General features: G+C 38.2%; 3 non-coding genes across 3 annotated transcripts; 2 read left to right on the top strand and 1 right to left on the bottom strand.

Moving 5' to 3' along the window:
- Positions 1-4,577: 4,577 nt before the first annotated feature.
- On the top strand, positions 4,578-4,664 carry TRNAS-GGA (transfer RNA serine (anticodon GGA)). The gene has a single exon. It is a non-coding gene; the product is annotated as a tRNA-Ser (tRNA).
- A 1,207-nt stretch (positions 4,665-5,871) lies between these two features.
- Positions 5,872-5,944, bottom strand: TRNAT-UGU (transfer RNA threonine (anticodon UGU)). Its single transcript has one exon. It is a non-coding gene; the product is annotated as a tRNA-Thr (tRNA).
- Positions 5,945-7,327: 1,383 nt separating this feature from the next.
- TRNAF-GAA (transfer RNA phenylalanine (anticodon GAA)) lies at positions 7,328-7,400 on the top strand. The gene has a single exon. It is a non-coding gene; the product is annotated as a tRNA-Phe (tRNA).
- The last annotated feature ends 11,901 nt before the right edge of the window (positions 7,401-19,301 follow it).

The raw sequence follows: 19,301 nt of genomic DNA, 5'->3' as shown, positions 1-19,301 counted from the left end.
ATTGAGTAGTCGGGTCATAGTCTCTTACCATAAAAATCGCTGCATGTGCAGCAGCGCCAACTATGATAAACCCACCAATCCACATATGATGTGTGAACAGAGAGAGTTGGGTACCATAATCAGTAGCTAGGTATGGGTAGGGAGGCATCGAATACATGTGGTGAGCTACAACAATAGTTAAAGATCCTAACATAGCTAGGTTAACAGCTAGCTGAGCATGCCACGAGGTAGTTAAGATCTCGTAAAGACCTTTATGGCCCTCCCCGTAAATGGACCTTTATGAGCTTCTAAAAGGTCCTTGAGATTATGGCCAATGCGCCAATTGGTCTTATACATATGACCGGCTATCAGGAAAAGAACTGCAATAGCCAAATGATGATGCGCAGTATCGGTCAACCACAGACCCCCCGTTACTGGATTTAATCCTCCACGAAAAGTCAAAAAGTCTGAATATTCCGACCAATTCAGGGTTAAAAATGGGGTCACTCCCTTAGCAAAACTGGGATAAAGTTGAGCCAAAAGATCGCGATTGAAAATAAATTCATGAGGAAGTGGTATCTCTTTAGGATCCACTCCAGCGTCTAGAAGTTGGTTAATGGGTAGAGAGACATGTATTTGGTGTCCTGCCCAAGATAGAGATCCAAGTCCTAGTAACCCTGCTAAATGATGGTTCAACATGGATTCTACTTCCTGGAACCAAGCCAATTTTGGGCAGCTTTGTGATAATGGAACCAACCAGCAAAAAGCATTAACGCTGCAAAGATCAATGCACCAATTGCAGTGCAGTAAAGTTGTAATTCACTGGTTATTCCAGATGCTCGCCAAATCTGGAAGAACCCAGAGGTTATTTGTATCCCTCGAAAACCTCCACCTACATCCCCATTCAATATTTCTTGGCCTACTATTGGCCAAACTATTTGGGCACTGGGTTTGATGTGAGTGGGATCAGCCAGCCATGCTTCATAATTGGAGAAACGAGCGCCGTGATAGTACATCCCACTTAGCCAAATAAAGATGATGGCTAGTTGACCAAAATGAGCGCTAAATATTTTGCGAGAAATATCTTCCAAATTATTAGTATGGCTATCAAAATCGTGAGCATCAGCATGTAAGTTCCAGATCCAAGTGGTAGTATCAGGACCTTTAGCTAGCGTCCTTGAGAAATGACCAGGTTTGGCCCATTTTCAAAAGATGTTTTTACAGTATCTCTATCCACTACGACCTTTACTTTCTTTACTTCTGGTTCCGGTGAACGAATGGTCATTGAATTCTCCTCTTTTCGGACGGGACTTAAATAATAAGAAACCTGCCAATAGCAATTAGTGAACTTACGAGAGATATATCTCAACTCGTTTCTCCCTTTATTTTCTAGTTTATGACTGGAGCGACTATGATACGGGAGTCAATCTGAGGCAGGTGTTCAATTCTATTATGACATATCTTTTGAGGTGCTCAATGGACCGCGGGCTTTTTTGCATGAAAAAGCCTTTTTTTTGTAATTTTAAAAAAGCAACGGTGATTATTACACTACACCGTTTCTAGATGGATAAATAAATATATCTGTATATATGGATATATATATATATTTATTTATCCATCTATTGATACTCCTCCGTATGTCCCATATAAAAGGCCATCCATTATAAATCGTTATTCATGGATCATTAATGAAAAAAATATCCAGCCAGATGGATTTTACCCCTATTAAGAAGATCCGTCAACAATCCAGAATCAGAAAAGGTATTCTTTTTATATTGTAAATATATTCCTATAAGATGTCGACGAAATAGAATCTAATTTTTGGGAATATTCTGGAAAAATCCCATTGATTTCGAGTCAGATATTCAATAATGAAAACGATTTCCCAATAATAGAAACTCTCATTCTCCAAAGCGTCCTGTAATCTTTAACCAATTTTGTGCTTCGATGTAATTGCCCGGAGCAAGTGCTATAGCTTGTTCCCAATACTCAGCAGCTTGATCGAACCAAGCCTCCGCAGTTTCAGGATCTCCCTGTCGAATGGCCTGTTCTCCTCGGTCGGGATAGGTAAACTTGGAAAAGTTTTCTTCCCTCAGAACCGTACTTGAGAGTTTCCTACCTCATACGGCTCAATCCACTATTCTTTAGTCCTCTACCAAAATTTCCAAAGAATTGGAGATGATTCATTGGGAGTTCATATTAACCAAAGGACCAAAAAAAGTCAATGACATGAGTTTCTGATTTAACTTCCAATCAATTCAATGATCAGGTTCTATCTTTTCTCCTACCCTCAAAAAGATGAAGTATATCTCTTTCTATACTTCAGATTGATTGTCCAAATCAAAGTCTTTTTGCAAGGTAACTATCTCAGTTCCGTATAGAATTTTTGGAGAGTACTCTCTGGCTGGAGTACTTCACATCTTTAGGATCTGATGCTACACCGCTGCTCAATAGCTTAGTAGATCAACTCTATTACATAAGTTGATTCCTGATTCTTGTCAATGAGCAGATTTGATCGTATCAGCCCGAACCTTCTTTCAATAATTGATCTTTATGGTGCTTCCATCATCAATTGAATTTATTATCCATGGAATATTTAGGCTCTATCTATTCATATTCGGGCTCCTATGAGAGTTTTTTTCGCTACAGCTGATAAAATACCGTTACTTGGGACGGTGCATATGTAGAAAGCCTTTTCTTTTGTCCTTACTCAGTTATTAACTAAGTTATTCTATGGTACAGATAGTCGCACGTAATGACAGATCAAGGCCGTATTATTAAGAGCTTGTGGTAAGGATGGGTTCCGTTCTAATGCTTGGAAATAATATTCCAAAGCCTTCGTATGTTCCCCATTACTTGTATGCACAAGACCTATATTATATAGTATATAACTTCGATCATAAGGATCAGTTTCCAGTCGCATAGCTTCATAATAATTTTGTAAAGCTTCCGCATATTCCCCTTCCGATTGAGCTGACATTCGTTACGGTCGTTCATTCCATTGAAATGATCTCCGCTTCAAAACCGTACATGAGATTCCCACCTCATACGGCTCCTCCTTTCTTTACAGTAGGTAATATGGGGAGTAATCCGTGGAATTGAAAAAAAAAAAAAAAAAGATTCTGACCCAATATTATGAATTAACAGGGGCTAGTGTATTTCCAATGAATCTCTAGCCATCCTTCTTGCAAAGATTCTTTTCCAAATACCAAGGATCTTACTACTAGGAATGGAACCTCTAACAATTTCTTTGTTCTTAACGCCCTGTATTCTCCGGGGATTAATCACTTCAACAATCTCCGATGGTTCCATTATAAGGGTATCCGAAGTACAAACGAGATGGATGTTTGTTGTCCCAACCATTCTCACTACCCTTCAGAAAAGGGTAATGCATATGGGCTATAACGAAGCTTTTGTGTTGTCGATTTCCATACGTAGTGCTTTCTCCCCTCATGCGCGCCTATCAAATAGGTTCAACTATACAAGCAAGGCCTATTGCATAGGTGTAACCTTTCGCTCGGTACTAAAATCCTCAGGAGATGAAAGCATCTAAAGGTGCATTGACCGGGGATACACGACAGAAGGAATTGTTCTATCTCCAGAACTCACCTTCACTGAGCGTAAGTTTTATTTTACCCAATTTTTATTCCCGAATACCTTACCTTTTCTTTCCCCAAAAAAGAAGAACGGAAAAAATATCAAATCACACCATCTCTGTAATAGGTAAATGCTTCTTTCTCCCCCGGAGCCATCGGGATTATTCGCAATAATATATCTGCTACAATTGTGAAGGTCTTATCAATAAAATTGTCATTTCTCTGAGATCTAGGCATAGTCAATTACAGATTTGATAATTTCCTTCATTCCCTTACGCAAATGATTCCATGAACGAAATTTTTTTCTGGTGCACAATACCATAAAATGGATTTCCTTACAATCGTAAATATGTTCTCATTCTATCTATTCCAATCTATTCAATCCTATTCCATCTATTCCAATCTATTCTTTAAAATTAGAATAGATAGGGAATAAATTGAATAATTGTTCATTAGTAACATGAATAATAATGGAAAAAGGCTCGTATTGAAAGAATAATAGATTGGGTAAACTCGGGAAGTCCAGTTCGATTTGATCCGAACAAAAGAAAGAGTTTAAACGATCGAGCATTGCATAATGAGGATGAAATGCCTACCCAGCAATTGTGTGCTTTATCCATATAGATAAAAGAATATCGGGAAAATATAGTCATCATGACACAGGATCATTGCCAAAGAATTAGTTCTTATACAATTGATAAGATGATCACTACAGATCTATATATTATCATAATATGGAATGGATCAGTTAATCTGTCTTAAATTCTTGATTAGGCGATCCGAATACGTCGGATTAACCGGGATGATTGAGGATTTCCTAAAATAAGAGGAAGTTGTAAAAAATGTCCTTTCGTCTTTCCGGGGGGGGGATTGAATCATTACCTTATTTATTATCTATTTATTTCCGAAAGATTGAACTGTTCGTACCCGAACAAAAAGAATTCGTTTCGTAAGGAAGTTGCTATTGACTCATTTTATTAATTAGAACCAAGAGATCTCATAGGAAAGATGGCCGAGCGGTTCAAGGCGTAGCATTGGAACTGCTATGTAGGCTTCTGCTTACCGAGGGTTCGAATCCCTCTCTTTCCGTATCTTCGCCCTACTATCTATTTTCTTCTCATCCATTGTTTTTCCAATCTATTGAATCCCAATAGGACTATTTCCTAATTCCAGGATCAATCTACCTCTATTTGTAATAGAGAAAATAGAACGAACATCGGTTCGTGGTATGGGAAAAGTAAAGACTATTTTAAGAAGCAATAAAAAAAAAGTATCGCGGATAACAAGTAACGTACGTAAGGATTATAAAATGTCTCCTTCGGGGAAGGGAAAAAGAAGGGAGAAGAACATAATTTCCAGATGCCCAGCAACCAACCCACCCCTCTCTTTCATTTCATTCTCGATTCAAGCTTGACGGGAATAATACTCTACGACCAGCAATTCATTAATCTTCAAATTGATCCATTTACTATCTATTATTTGATTGATGAATCCTTTATATTGTAAGGAATGAAAAGTCAAATGATTTGGCAATTTATCCCTCTGGAACAGATCTATATTCTTCTTAATGATAGCTCTCAATCTTTGTTGATCTCTTATAGTAATCACATCTTGAGGTTTGCAAGGGTAACTTGGTATATCTACCATATGGTCATTGACCCGGATATGTCCATGATTCACTAATTGTCTAGCTCCGGGAATGGTGGGAGCCATACCCAATCGAAAAAGAATATTATCCAAACGCATTTCAAGTAATTGCAATAGGACCTGACCCGTTGAGCCTTTGGCTCTTCTAGCAATACGAACATATTTCAGCAATTGTCGCTCTGTTAGTCCGTAATGAAAACGCAATTTCTGTTTTTCTTCTAGCCGGATACGATATTGAGATATTTTCCTGGAAGAAGACCGGTTCATAGAATCCTTTCTGTTTTTGGGTCTTTTACTAGTGAGACCTGGTAAAGTTTTCAGACGACGTATTATTTTTAAACGAGGTCCCCGATAACGGGACATAGAAACTCCTTATTCAATTAACAAATAGTGCTAGAAAGAAGAAAGAATAGTATAACCCGTATGAGTACTACTGGAATTCTTTTATATGGAAAACGAAGATCTTTCTCCAATTTGTTATTGATCCTAATAGCTCCAATCATTTCATTCATCCCGTTCCTAGTTGGGAGTAAATGATCATGGCATGACGGACCCGACGAACGATCGTAAGAGTATTCTCCATTCCATCTTGATCCTAACAAAACTTTGTGGATTATGGAAATGAGAGGAACGGAACGGAACGGAAAAGAGCCAGCTATCGGGATCGAACCGATGACCATCGCATTACAAGTGCGATGCTCTAACCTCTGAGCTAAGCAGGCTCGATGGAATATCACTCCCCATTTCATTGGGGTGAGATCCATAGATTCCTTTGGAATCCTAACGATTATAGCGCGAATCAGATTCAATGACGCAATCCAGATTACGATTACAACGGAACATTGTTTGAATGTAGATTCTTTCAAGGGAAAGAAAGGAGAAGTAAGGGTCAATTGATATCGATCGTTTTACTCACTCTTCCAAATCGACTAGGGGAGGATAATAACATTGCATTTCAAATGGATAAATAATATAATGATTCCCAGTCATATTCGATTGGGGTAGAGATAGAGAAGGGGAGAGAAGGGGAGTAGGAGTAGGGGAGTAGGGGAGGATATTTCTCCCACCCAATATTGAGCAAATATCCAATGAATAATGCTGATGGATATTACATAATAGGATTAGATCAAGGTATGATCTTGTTCTTCGAGAAGGGGATATGGCGGAATTGGTAGACGCTACGGACTTGATCGAATTGAGCCTTGGTATGGAAACCTACCAAGTGATAGCTTCCAAATCCAGGGAACCCTGGGATATTTTGAATGGGTAATCCTGAGCCAAATCCGGTTCATGAAGACAATGTTTCTTCTCCTAAGATAGGAAGGGGATAGGTGCAGAGACTCAATGGAAGCTATTCTAACGAATGAATCTCATTTGGTCCAATACTGTAGTTACTGTAGTTATAGAACGATCTATTTACACCTCAAAAATGGAGAGAGATGTTATATAACATCAGACAAAACTGGCGATCAGAACTCGTTCCAAGCATTTTATTCATAAGATAGATGCCAGATTCGAGTTGAAGTACTGATTTGACATTAAGTAATCCAATTATGAACTTATCTACTCTAGATGAATAATTTAATTATTTTTTGGAATAAATGGTTGGACGAGGATAAAGATAGAGTCCAATTCTACATGTCAATGTAAACAACAATGCAAATTGCAGTAGGAGGAAAATCCGTTGGCTTTATAGACCGTGAGGGTTCAAGTCCCTCTATCCCCACCCAGGTTCGTTCCCGAACGGACTGATCTATCTTCTCCAATTCCATTGGTTCGAATCCATTCTAATTTCTCGATTCTTTTACCTCGCTATTTTTTTTTCATGAAGAGAAGAAATTAGAACATGAATCTTTTCATCCATCTTATGACCAGTTGAGTTGATCTGTTAATAAGCTGATCATATGATCAATTGATTTTGTGATATATGATCTACATAGATTAGATCATTTTGAAATTATTCAATTGCAGTCCATTTTTATCATATTAGTGACTTCCAGATCGAAAATAATAAAGATCATTCTAAAAACTAGTAAAAATACCTTTTTACTTCTTTTTAGTTGACACAAGTTAAAACCCTGTACCAGGATGATCCACAGGGAAGAGCCGGGATAGCTCAGTTGGTAGAGCAGAGGACTGAAAATCCTCGTGCCACCAGTTCAAATCTGGTTCCTGGCAAGATGTAAATATCCATGTCTCCATATCCATCTATCTAAATCTATTCTATCTAGATGTATATCTACATACGGAGACACCCCGATCAAAATAGATAGATGGATCAATCTGTTCTCTCCCTCTTCTTTGCTCATATTGTCCCTCTCTGTCCGTTCCAATTGAATCACGATACTCTGTACATATAAAAAAGTAGGATCGAGAACTCAGAAGTCAAGATTTGACGGTGGGACTGATAATTCGGCACTAGTCGGAATCTATTCATCCTATTCCATCCGAATCGAAATGGGATAGATTATCCCAATGATAGATCTATAATTGCAGAGTTGAAGTAGATCCAAACGTTGCAGAGGGTATCTCGAAAGTAGATTCGAATTGAGGTTCATAAGATTGATGTAATAACTTTTGACCATAGTTTCTAGTATGAATACTGGATCCAATATGATGATCCCTATGATTTATAGTGAAATATTTTATTCTTTCCTTGTTGGAGTTCGGGCCTCATATATCCATCGAACTATCTTTTCTTTCACGAAGTTTCGTTATAGCATCTATAATAGCCTCTGGTTCAGGTGGGCAATCTGGCGAATAGACATCCACAGGAATTAACTTATCTACTTTGCGAACGGTACTATAATAATCTGTACCAAACATTTCTCTGTGATAGTACATGCTCCAGGGCAACTACATATTTTGGTTCCGCATTTGAAATATCACTACAGAAGGAGCCTTTTTCATGGTCACAGTCCCCGCTGTTATAATGAGGTAAGCTCGTCTAGGTCCAGATCTTGGTACCGGACCGTAACGATCGGAGTCGAATCGCGAATCTATTAATGAAGCGAATTTGATGAAACCACAATTAATACTGTAAAGGAGCGTTCATAAACTGGAGAGTCTGGCCCAATTCGTTCGACAGATCGTTTGGGGTAGTTTAAATATCTGGATTCAAAATTGTTTGATCGAGTAAAGGTAACTTCATAGGATTCATCATTGGCTTTATGTCATTTTGTACTTCCCTCCCCCACTCGGAAATTAAGGACCATTCCAATGTTCCTCTTCGCCACGCATGGACTGAACCAACGATGAAAATAAGCACGAGAATTGAAGCTCCTATAAATGCAGATATACCCTGTATACTAGAACTCATAGCCCATAGAGAAAGGGAGACTGTTCCAACATCAAGAACAACAAGAACTGGAGCGAACATATAATGATCTTAGATCGGATCCAAGTATCTTCCCATTGGTTCGATACTTGATTCGTAACTAGTAGTCCGGTTCTTGACCAATGGGAGCCAAAGCTCTGGAAATAAAGGATGCAAGAATAGGTAGGAATGAGACTATATATTAATGAAAATATCCAGCCAGAAAGTATTATATTAGGGAAATAGGAACATGAATATACTCCTTTGAAATAGATCAAATTCTTATATTTTTACGTCAACTTCTTCATTATTATCCCACCCACCATGAGTGGAAGACCAAAGGACCGAACAATAAATACAATCAATTCTAATTGATTCACATATTTTGTTTCGTCCATGGCTTATTATCAAATTAATTCAATGAAATGAAATGTTATTTGAATGTCTATTGAGAATATTTGACATGAATCAAGTATGAGAGAAAGAATGTAAATGGGTCCCAATCCCGAACTACCCAATTTTAGATCTGAGTCTATACTCATATTATAGAATGAATATGTTGATGATCTTTATCCAGCATCCATGGCTGAATGGTTAAAGCGCCCAACTCATAATTGGCGAACTCGCGGGTTCAATTCCTGCTGGATGCAGGGGAACTGCACATATCCATTATTGATGGAATGGGAAGAAGTATGAAGAATAACACCAAACAATACAATTGAAGCATACCAAGCCTTTCAATAAAATGAATGAAAGGCTTGGTATGCTTCAATTAAGCAATACACGATAACAATCCATCAGAGTATTATCCACCTATTGAAATAGATTCAACAGCGGCTAGATCCAGAGGAAAGTTGTGAGCATTACGTTCGTGCATAACTTCCATACCTAAACTATGATATATCTGTATAATTAAATTGGTATATGATCCGATATAATAATAGCTACAGGCTTTACGGGAAAAAAAAGAAGAAAAGGAGGGAAAAAATTTATGGATGAAGTGAAATATCCAGTACTTACGGAGAAAAGTATTCGTCTATTGGAAAGGAACCAATATACTTTTAACGTCGATTCGCAATCGAACAAAACAAAGATTAAAAATTGGATTGAAAATTTCTTCGATGTTAAAGTAATAGCTATGAACAGCTATCGCCTCCCTGAAAAAGGAGGAAAGAGAGTGTCAATGATAGGACATCCAATACGTTGTAAACGTGTGATTATTACACTTAGAACCGGTGATTCTATTCCACTCTTTTCAGAACAATAAGATTTCAAATTTGAAACTAAATGGCCATCCGTTCATATAGAATTTTAACTCCGGATACACGCAATAGATCTGTATCAGGTTTCGATGGAAGAGTGCAGTTGGACCCGCAGAAGAAATTGACCTCTGGACAACATCATTGTGGGAAAGGTCGTAATGGAAGAGGAATTATTACCGCAAGACACAGGGGAGGGGGTCACAAGCGTCTGTATCGTCAAATTGATTTTCGACGGAATAAGGAACACATATCAGGAGAAATTGTAACCATAGAATACGACCCTAATAGAAGTGCATACATTTGCAAGGTGCATTACAAGAATGGCGATAAGATGTATATTCTGCATCCCAGAGGGGTCATGATTGGAGATACTATTCTTTCTGGTCCAAAAGCTCCTATATCAATAGGAAATGCCCTACCTCTGAGTGCGGTTTGAATTATTAATTTACGTGATCGGAAGCAACCGATTGGGTTTACAGCGAAACCTATAAATCTATCACTGATCCAACTAGGACACTTTTACGGGACGAACCCCAAAGGGAAACTGAGGATAAATGACAGCAGGTGATTGGATTCAAAAATTGTTCATATCGGATCATTGGTTCCGAAGATATAATAATATGGAGAGGACATGATTGTTTGTCCGAAGCATGAACAAAATGGGATAGAGGCACCTCTAAAAAGACAAGTTACTCACATTTGATCTGATGGTCAGAGGCGGATTCGGAGCTGGACAGTGGTAGTAATTCCCAAAATAAAAAGATGGGGAGAGGAAAAAAGTAAAAAGAGAGAGAAGAGAAAAAGATGTTTAATATGCCTCCTACGTTATCCATAACATACGAAAGTATTAGCGTAATTTGATAAAGTCATTCATTCTGAATGCTACATAAAGAATATAAGCCAGATGATGGAATAGAGAGACCTAGGATGTAGAGAATCGGGACATAGAGAATACAATAGATGCTCCTTCTCATCTCGATTATATTTATTCAATATATGTGAATATAATATACATCCAGAAAGCTGTATGCCCTGAGAGAGGCTTGTACAGTTTGGGAAGGGATTTTTATTCATCGGAATAAGAGTCTACTTCAACCAATATGCCCTTAGGCACGGCTATACACAACATAGAAATAACACTTGGAAAGGGTGGACAATTGGCTAGAGCGGCAGGTGCTGTAGCAGAACTGATCGCAAAAGAAGATCGATCGGCCACATTAAGATTACCATCTGGAGAAGTTCGTTTAATATCTGAGAACTGCTCAGCCACAATTGGACAAGTGGGTAATATCACTGCAAACAATAGAAGTTTCGGTAAAGCCGGAGCTAAACGTTGGTTGGGTAAGCGTTCTGAGGTAAGAGGAGTAGCTATGAACCCTGTAGACCATCCTCATGGAGGTGGGGAAGGAAGAACCCCAATTGGCAGGAAAAAAACCTGTGACCCCCTGGGGCTATAGTGCACTTGGAAAGAAAAGTCGGAAGAGAAATAGATACAGTGATGCTTCAATCCTTCGTCGACGTGAGTAAGAATGGTTGGATATCCATAAAAAAAAAAGGAAAGAAAGGTAATTGATCATGGCACGTTCACTGAAAAAAAATCCTTTTGTGGCTAATCATTCATTGAGGAAAATTAAAAATCTAAACATAAAAGAAGAAAAGAAGATAATAGTTACTTGGTCCCGGGCATCCGTCATTGTACCCGCAATGATCGGTCATACAATTGCTGTTCATAATGGGAGGGAACATTTACCCATTTATGTAACAGATCGTATGGTAGACCACAAATTGGGGGAATTTGCACCTACCCTACTTTTTCAGGGACATGCAAGAAACGATAAGAAATCTCGTCGTTAATTGAGAAAGACTTGTCATTCATTAGGGAGGATGGAGTCAATGGGAAATAATAGTCCAGGTCCAGAGATACGAGCTTTGGCGAGAAATATACGTATGTCTGCTCATAAAGCGCGTAGAGTAATTAATCAAATTCGTGGTCGTTCATATGGACAAGCACTTATGATATTGGAACTGATGCCTTATGGGGCCTGTTATCCCATATCACAATTAATTCATTCTGCGGCGGCGAATGCAAATCACAATATGGGTTTGAACAAAGCCAATTTACTCGTTGGTAGAGTCGAAGTGAATGAGGGTGCTGTTTTTAAAAGGATTCAACCTAGAGCTCAGGGACGCGGTTATCCAATACAGAAACCCACTTGTCATATAACTATTGTATCGGAGGAAATCTCCAGATTGAATGATCCGATTATGTCAATAGAATCCCGAAAAAAAGGATATGTATGGCGCAGAAAATAAATCCACTTGGTTTTAGACTTGGTGTAACTCAAAATGAGCGTTCCCATTGGTTCGCACAACAAAGGAATTATTCCAAAGATCTCCGAGAAGATCAAAAAATACGTACTTGCATTGAAAACTATGTACGAACGCATATAAAGAGCTCCTCGAATTATGGAGGAATTGCACGTGTAGAGATTCGCAGAAAGATCGATTTGATTAAGGTCAAAATCTATATTGGATTTCCCAACTTGTTGTTAATAGAAGGTAGGGGTCAAGGAATTGAAAAATTAAGAAACGATGTACTAAATATGCTCGATTCTGTGGACCGAAAACTTCACATTGCTATAGAAAAAGTTGCGAAACCCTATAGAAAACCTAATATTCTTGCAGAGTATATTGCCCTACAACTAGAGAAGAGAGTTCCATTCAGAAAAACAATGAAGAAAGCTATTGAACTGGCTGAACGGGAAGAGGTAGAAGGTATTCAGATCCAAATTGCAGGACGTCTCGATGGAAAGGAAATTGCCCGGGTCGAATGGGACAGGGGAGGTAGGGTTCCCCTACAGACAATTCGGGCTAGGATTGATTATTGTTATTATCCGGTTAAAACCATCTATGGAGTTTTAGGGATAAAAATTTGGATTTTAGAAGAGTAGGAATAATTGGTCTTTTTTTTTCCAATCTGCCCGATCATGGATCATCAATTCTATCAGATCGAATAGAAATTAGATTTACCATTTTGGAACCGTGCTATGCTTAGTGTGCGACTCGTTGGAATCGAGCTTTTCATTCTTTTCCGAAGTTATGTTATGGAGAACTCGAAATAAGAACGGATTGGTCTCTATAAATAAACTAGAGACTAACTCATTGCTTCATATTGCCAAGATCCAATAACTATGGGTAGATACTATCACCTCGTAAATACTTTCTTCCAGGAGAGAAAAAATGTTTGATCTCTCGTGAAGCGAGAAAGGTGTTTGGTAATGCGGAAAAAGAAGAAAAAGGAGAAATATTCTCCCAATATTGTATGGTTCATTAACTACCCTCCAAAAAGCAGTGTGATAAAGCATAAGAATCATCCTGATTCATTCAAGCAAGATTGAAGGAATTCAGTTTATGAAGGAGAAAGAGCTTCGGGTCAATGGAAACTAAGGAAATTGATTCCGTAACAGATGAAAAGAAAGCTCCATTGCGGAGGGAAGACCTGGGCATTTAGATAGAAGCTATGGAACGATGGAACCTATGACTGCATAAGATCATATAGGAATCTTAATCATTCATTGGATAGGATGGCGAAATAAACCAAAAACCAATTAATCTCATTGGAGTCTATAGGTAAGTCGACCCCATGGAGCAAATACTGGAAGAGTAAATATTCGCCTGTGAAATTCTTTATCAAGACATTGGATGGAAATTTAAGAGTTATTCGTCCTGTAAATTAGATTCTATATACAATATGTGTAATGCATAGATATAGACTCATTTATCTACACATTGATTATTCACGAGGAGCCGGATGAGAAGAAACTTTCATGTCCGGTTCTGGATTAGAGATGGGATCAAAATACTATTAACCATCGACTATAACCCAAAAAGAACAAAATTTCGTAAACAACATAGGGGAAGAATGAAAGGAGTATCTTACTGCGGCAATCGCATTTGTTTCGGTAGATTCGCTCTTCAAGCACTTGAACCCGCTTGGATCACATCTGGGCAGATAGAAGCCGGACGAAGAACGATTAATCGTTATGCCCGTCGTGGCGGAAAAATATGGGTACGTATATTTCCCGACAAACCTATTACAATGAGACCTGCAGAAACACGTATGGGTTCCGGGAAAGGATCTCCCGAATATTGGGTATCTGTCATCAGACCAGGTCGAATACTTTATGAAATGGGCGGAGTATCCGAAACCGTCGCTAGAGCAGCTGCTAGAATAGCTGCATACAAAATGCCTATACGTACTCAATTTGTTACTACTTAACCCAACCCATCCATACAGAATCAAAGAGTTATTTCTGGTGGAAGAAGATTACTAGTTCGTAAGAACTCTTCCTTTTTTTTCATGTTATCTGCCGAGGTAAAAAATATTTTGGAGGAAAAATGATTCAGTCTCAAACTTATTTGAATATAGCGGATAACAGTGGAGCCCGAAAAATAATGTGTATTCGAGTTCTAGGAGCAAGTAATCGTAAATGCGCTCATATAGGTGATGTTATCATTGCTATAATTAAAGAAGCAGTACCTAACATGCCCCTGGAAAAATCGGAAGTAGTTAGAGCCGTAGTTATACGCACCTGTAAAGAATTTGAACGTGACAATGGAATGATGATACGATCTGATGACAATGCAGCCGTTGTCATTGATCAGGAAGGAAATCCAAAAGGAACTCGAGTTTTGGTCCGGTTGCTCAGGAATTGAGACAATTGAATTTCACGAAAATAGTTTCATTGGCTCCCGAAGTATTATAAGTACTGATAGATCTTGTAAGAATCTTTGACTTAAGGTTCATCAAATGGTACATGGATCAATTAAATTCATTGCACCTCAGGCATATTCCTCAAAGAAGATCGAACATGCCTTTTATATCGAGACCAGGAATTCCTAAGAATTCGTTCGTCATGGGTAACGATACTATTACCAATCTAATTACTTCTATAAGAAACGCTGACATGGTAGAAAAAGGAACGGTTCGAGTAACAGCTACTAATATTACCAAGAACATTGGAAGGATCCTTTTACGAGAAGGTTTTATAGAAGATGTTAGGGAACATCAGGAAGGCCAAAAATATTTTTTGATATCGACTTCAAAATATCGGAGAAGGAAGAAAAGGACATATATGACCACGTCAAAGCGTACCAGCAAACCTGGTTTGAGAATTTATTCTAATTATCGAGAAATTCCAAAAGTTCTAGGTGGAATGGGGATCGTAATTCTTTCTACTTCCCAAGGAATTTTGACGGATCGAGAAGCTCGACAGAAAAAAATTGGAGGAGAAATTTTATGTTATGTATGGTAATTAATCCAAATGTTGTCCAAAAATATTTATTCTGTAAGATATCCCCATAGTATGAAAAGTCGTAGCAAGTCGAGACACCATTCATCTTCATCCAAGCACATTAGTCAAGTTTTTGAATCAAAAGAGGAGGAGATTCGATGAAGAAACAGAATCTGATCCATGCGGAAGGTTTGGTTACTGAATCACTCCCCAACGGTATGTTTCGAGTTCTGACAGATAATGGATGTCAGATTCTGACTCATATTTTGGGTAGGATTCGACGTAATTCCGTACGAATACTACCAGGAGATAGGGTCAAGGTCGAATTAAGTGCTTATGATTTAACCAAAGGACGTATAATATATAGACTTAGCAACAAATCTTCAAACGATTGAATCACCTTTTGAACATCCGATAGGGATCGAGAATCACAGATGAAACAGACTCTCTGTCTCAGGAAACAAAATGTAATATGAGCAAATTGGAGGGTCACAAATATGAAAATTCGTGCTTCTATTCGTAGAATTTGTGGAAAATGTCGACCAATTCGTAGACGGAAACGAGTTATGATAATTTGTTCTAATCCGAGACATAAGCAAAAACAGGGGTAATCCTCTTCTATATCAATTAACGGATCTAGTGGTAAAATAGATTTCGATATGCATTTTTCGAACTGAACTCATAATGATTAATATGTCAAAAACTATAAAAAGAATTGGTTCACGTAGGAATGAACATCGAGTACTCAAAGGAGTTATTTACGTTCAAGCAAGTTTTAACAATACCATAGTGACTGCTACAGATGTACGAGGACAAGTTCTTTCTTGGTCTTCTGCTGGTGCCTGTGGATTCAAAGGTACAAGGAGAGGTACACCATTTGCTGCCCAGACTGCAGCAGAAAATGTTATTCGTGCATTAATGGATCGGGGTATGGAACGAGTAGAAGTTATGATAAGTGGCCCTGGTCGAGGGAGAGATACAGCATTACGAACCATTCGTAGAAGTGGCATACTATTAAGTTTTGTACGTGACGTAACCCCTATGCCACATAATGGATGTAGACCTCCCAAAAAGAGACGTGTGTAAGAATTGAATGAATTTCAAGAGAAAGAAATGATTTAATGATCTGATCAAATATTCTTGGTATGATTCGAGATGAAATCTCAGTCTCTATTCAGACACTACGATGGAAATGCATCGAATCCAGAGCATACAGTAAGCGTCTTCATTATGGCCGTTTTGCTCTATCCCCGCTCCGCAAAGGTCGAGCCGATACAATAGGCATCGCAATGCGAAGAGCTTTACTTGGAGAAGTAGAAGGAACATGTATCACACGTGTAAAATTAGAGAACATAAAACATGAATATTCCGCGATAATAGGTATTGAAGAATCAGTACATGACATTTTGATGAATCTAAAAGAAATTGTATTTAGAAGTGACTCGTACGGAATCCGAGAAGCTTCTATTTATATTGTTGGACCCAGAAATGTAACTGCTCAAGATATCATATTACCCCCTTCTGTGAAAATAATTGATACTACACAACATATAGCTAGACTTACTAAATCAATTACTTCTGATATCAGATTACAAATTGAAAAAAATCGCGGATATATTATACATAGTCCAAATAATTATCAGGACGGAATTTTTCCTATAGATGCTGTTTTTATGCCTGTTCGCGATGCGAATTATAGTATTCATTCCTATGGGAGCGGAAATGAAATACGAGAAGTCCTTTTCCTGGAAATATGGACGAATGGGGGGTTAACTCCTAGGGAGGCACTTTACGAAGCTTCTCGAAATTTGATCGACTTATTTATTCCCTTCCTGCATGGAGAGGAACAGAACATCGATGGAATGAACAATAAAAAAGGGTCTAATATGCTTCCCTTCCCCCTTTCGCACGTATTGACTGATACGGGGGAAACGAAAGAAAAAATAGCATTTCAACTTATTTTCATTGACCAATTAGAGTTACCCCCAAAACCTATAACTCCCTCAGAAGAGCCAATATACATACATTATTGGACCTCTTAAATTACAGTCGAGAAGATCTAATGAGAATTGAACACTTCGGGAAGGAATCTGTCGAACAGGTATTGGAAGTTCTACAAAAACTTTTTGCAATTGATCCACCCAGGAATTAGTTTCGGGTTCATAAAATGGTTGGTTTCATTTCATCTCTTCATTTCCTTTACCCAAGTTCTTTTGGAGAGTCTTGAGAATCTTTGACATATCTCTCTTTCGTGGAATATTCGAAAGAAATATCTGACAAGATGGGTATATCTAGGGAGATATAATTTGTCTTAAAGCAACTACTCCCTAGATATATGAATAAAAAAATTGAAATATTTTTATATTCGACAGTTGGATCAAATTGGATTGGAAAAGACCTAAAGTTAAAGATTCATCAATAGGCAACGCTGCCCCAATACCTAACCAAAGGGCTACTGCAGTACCGATCAAGGATACTGTTGTAGCTACTGGACGACGAAATGGATTCTGAAATTGATTCACATTCTCTAGAAAAGGCACCGTCAATGATCCCGCGGGTACTGAGCCCATTAAAAGGACACCTAATAATTTGTTAGGTACTGTACGAAGTATTTGGAATACAGGGAAAAAATACCATTCGGGCAATATCTCCAAAGGAGTTGCAAATGGATTTGCTGGTTCACCAATCATTGATGGTTCTAGAACCGCTAAACCTATTGTACATGCAATAGTACCTAAAATTACTACTGGAAAAATATATGAAAGATCATTGGGCCAAGCGGGCTCTCCATAATAATTATGTCCCATACCTTTAGCTAATTTAGCCCTTAATACAGGATCATTTAGGTCAGGTTTCTTTGTTATTGGGATAAGTAGATCTTTATGGATCTATCCCCCGAAAGAACCGGACATGCCAATTTTTATCATCCGGCTCGAACAATAACTGGAGGAAGTATATATCACTTATTTTTTCCCGTGATGGAAGACGAATTGGAAAAATAGGAACTAATAATGTCTATGATCATCCATCATTGGTCATTTTATTATTCCAGTTAAATGCTCATGACCCAAGTAAGCTCACAAATTCAATCATGATCGATATGCCTTTTGGACCATCTTAGTCCTTGTAATTTGTGTTTATCACCACGAATAGACCTCAAAAGTTTTTTAGCATACAAGGTATTGACTTGTTATTGATCCGGCCTCTCTCCTTCCTTAGATCCCTTCTTTCACTCCAATAGTTTTCCCATCGAAATGGATGCAAGGGAAATGGATGCATTTTCACACTATGAAAAGGAGAAGTAAAGTCATATAGTCCAATTATTGAATATATGAAAATATTGTCCCATTGTCCGGATCTCACGGAGCCCTTCCTGATTCGGATTCGATCATAGAAAGAATTCTCTTGGAACGGAACAAACTGACCAATGCCTTTCCACCCAGGTGCTAAACTTCCTATTTCTGATAAGGAAATTGGGACAGAGACACATTTTATCAGAAATATTTATGTGGTAGATCGGAGAAAGTATCTGCATGGCCTAATCAATAGTTCAAGTCACACACTCCCATAATCCATCTTCTCCGTCTGAGAATCTACTCCAATTATTTGTTTGTATTGGATGAATAATACTCCAAAATCGAAAGGAGAAATCCGAGGACCGTATTTTCTATGGATATTTCCATTTTTGAATAATAAATATTCCTGGCGATGATATATTACTGTCGTTATTCGGAACGATAAGTTATGAATAGTTATTTTCAATCTATCTTTCCTCTCTATAAAGGACCTGGAATACCCTGCTTACGGATCATTAGAAAGTGCATTGGCATAAATACAGCAGTAAGAAGGGGTAATATGAAAGTGTGTAAACTATAAAAACGAGTCAAGGTAGATTGACCCACACTAACACTTCCGCGTAATAATTCTACCAGAGGAGATCCTATTACAGGAATAGCCTCAGGCACACCAGTCACAATTTTCACTGCCCAATAACCAATTTGATCCCAGGGCAAAGAATAACCAGTTACACCGAAGGATACGTTCAACACAGCCAAAATTACACCTGTGACCCAAGTTAATTCATGGGGTTTTTTGAATCCACCTGTGAGATAAACACGGAATACGTGCAGGATAATCATTAGAACCATCATACTTGCCGACCATCGATGAATTGATCGGATTAACCAACCAAAGTTAACTTCGGTCA

The sequence above is a fragment of the Pinus tabuliformis genome, chromosome 7, assembly GCF_031772625.1.
Source record: "Pinus tabuliformis cultivar Carrire ecotype Pingquan chromosome 7, CPIR1, whole genome shotgun sequence".
NCBI classification, from domain to species: Eukaryota; Viridiplantae; Streptophyta; class Pinopsida; order Pinales; family Pinaceae; genus Pinus; species Pinus tabuliformis.
Note: the sequence above shows the minus strand (reverse complement) of the source record. Positions and strands in the feature narration are given on the sequence as shown.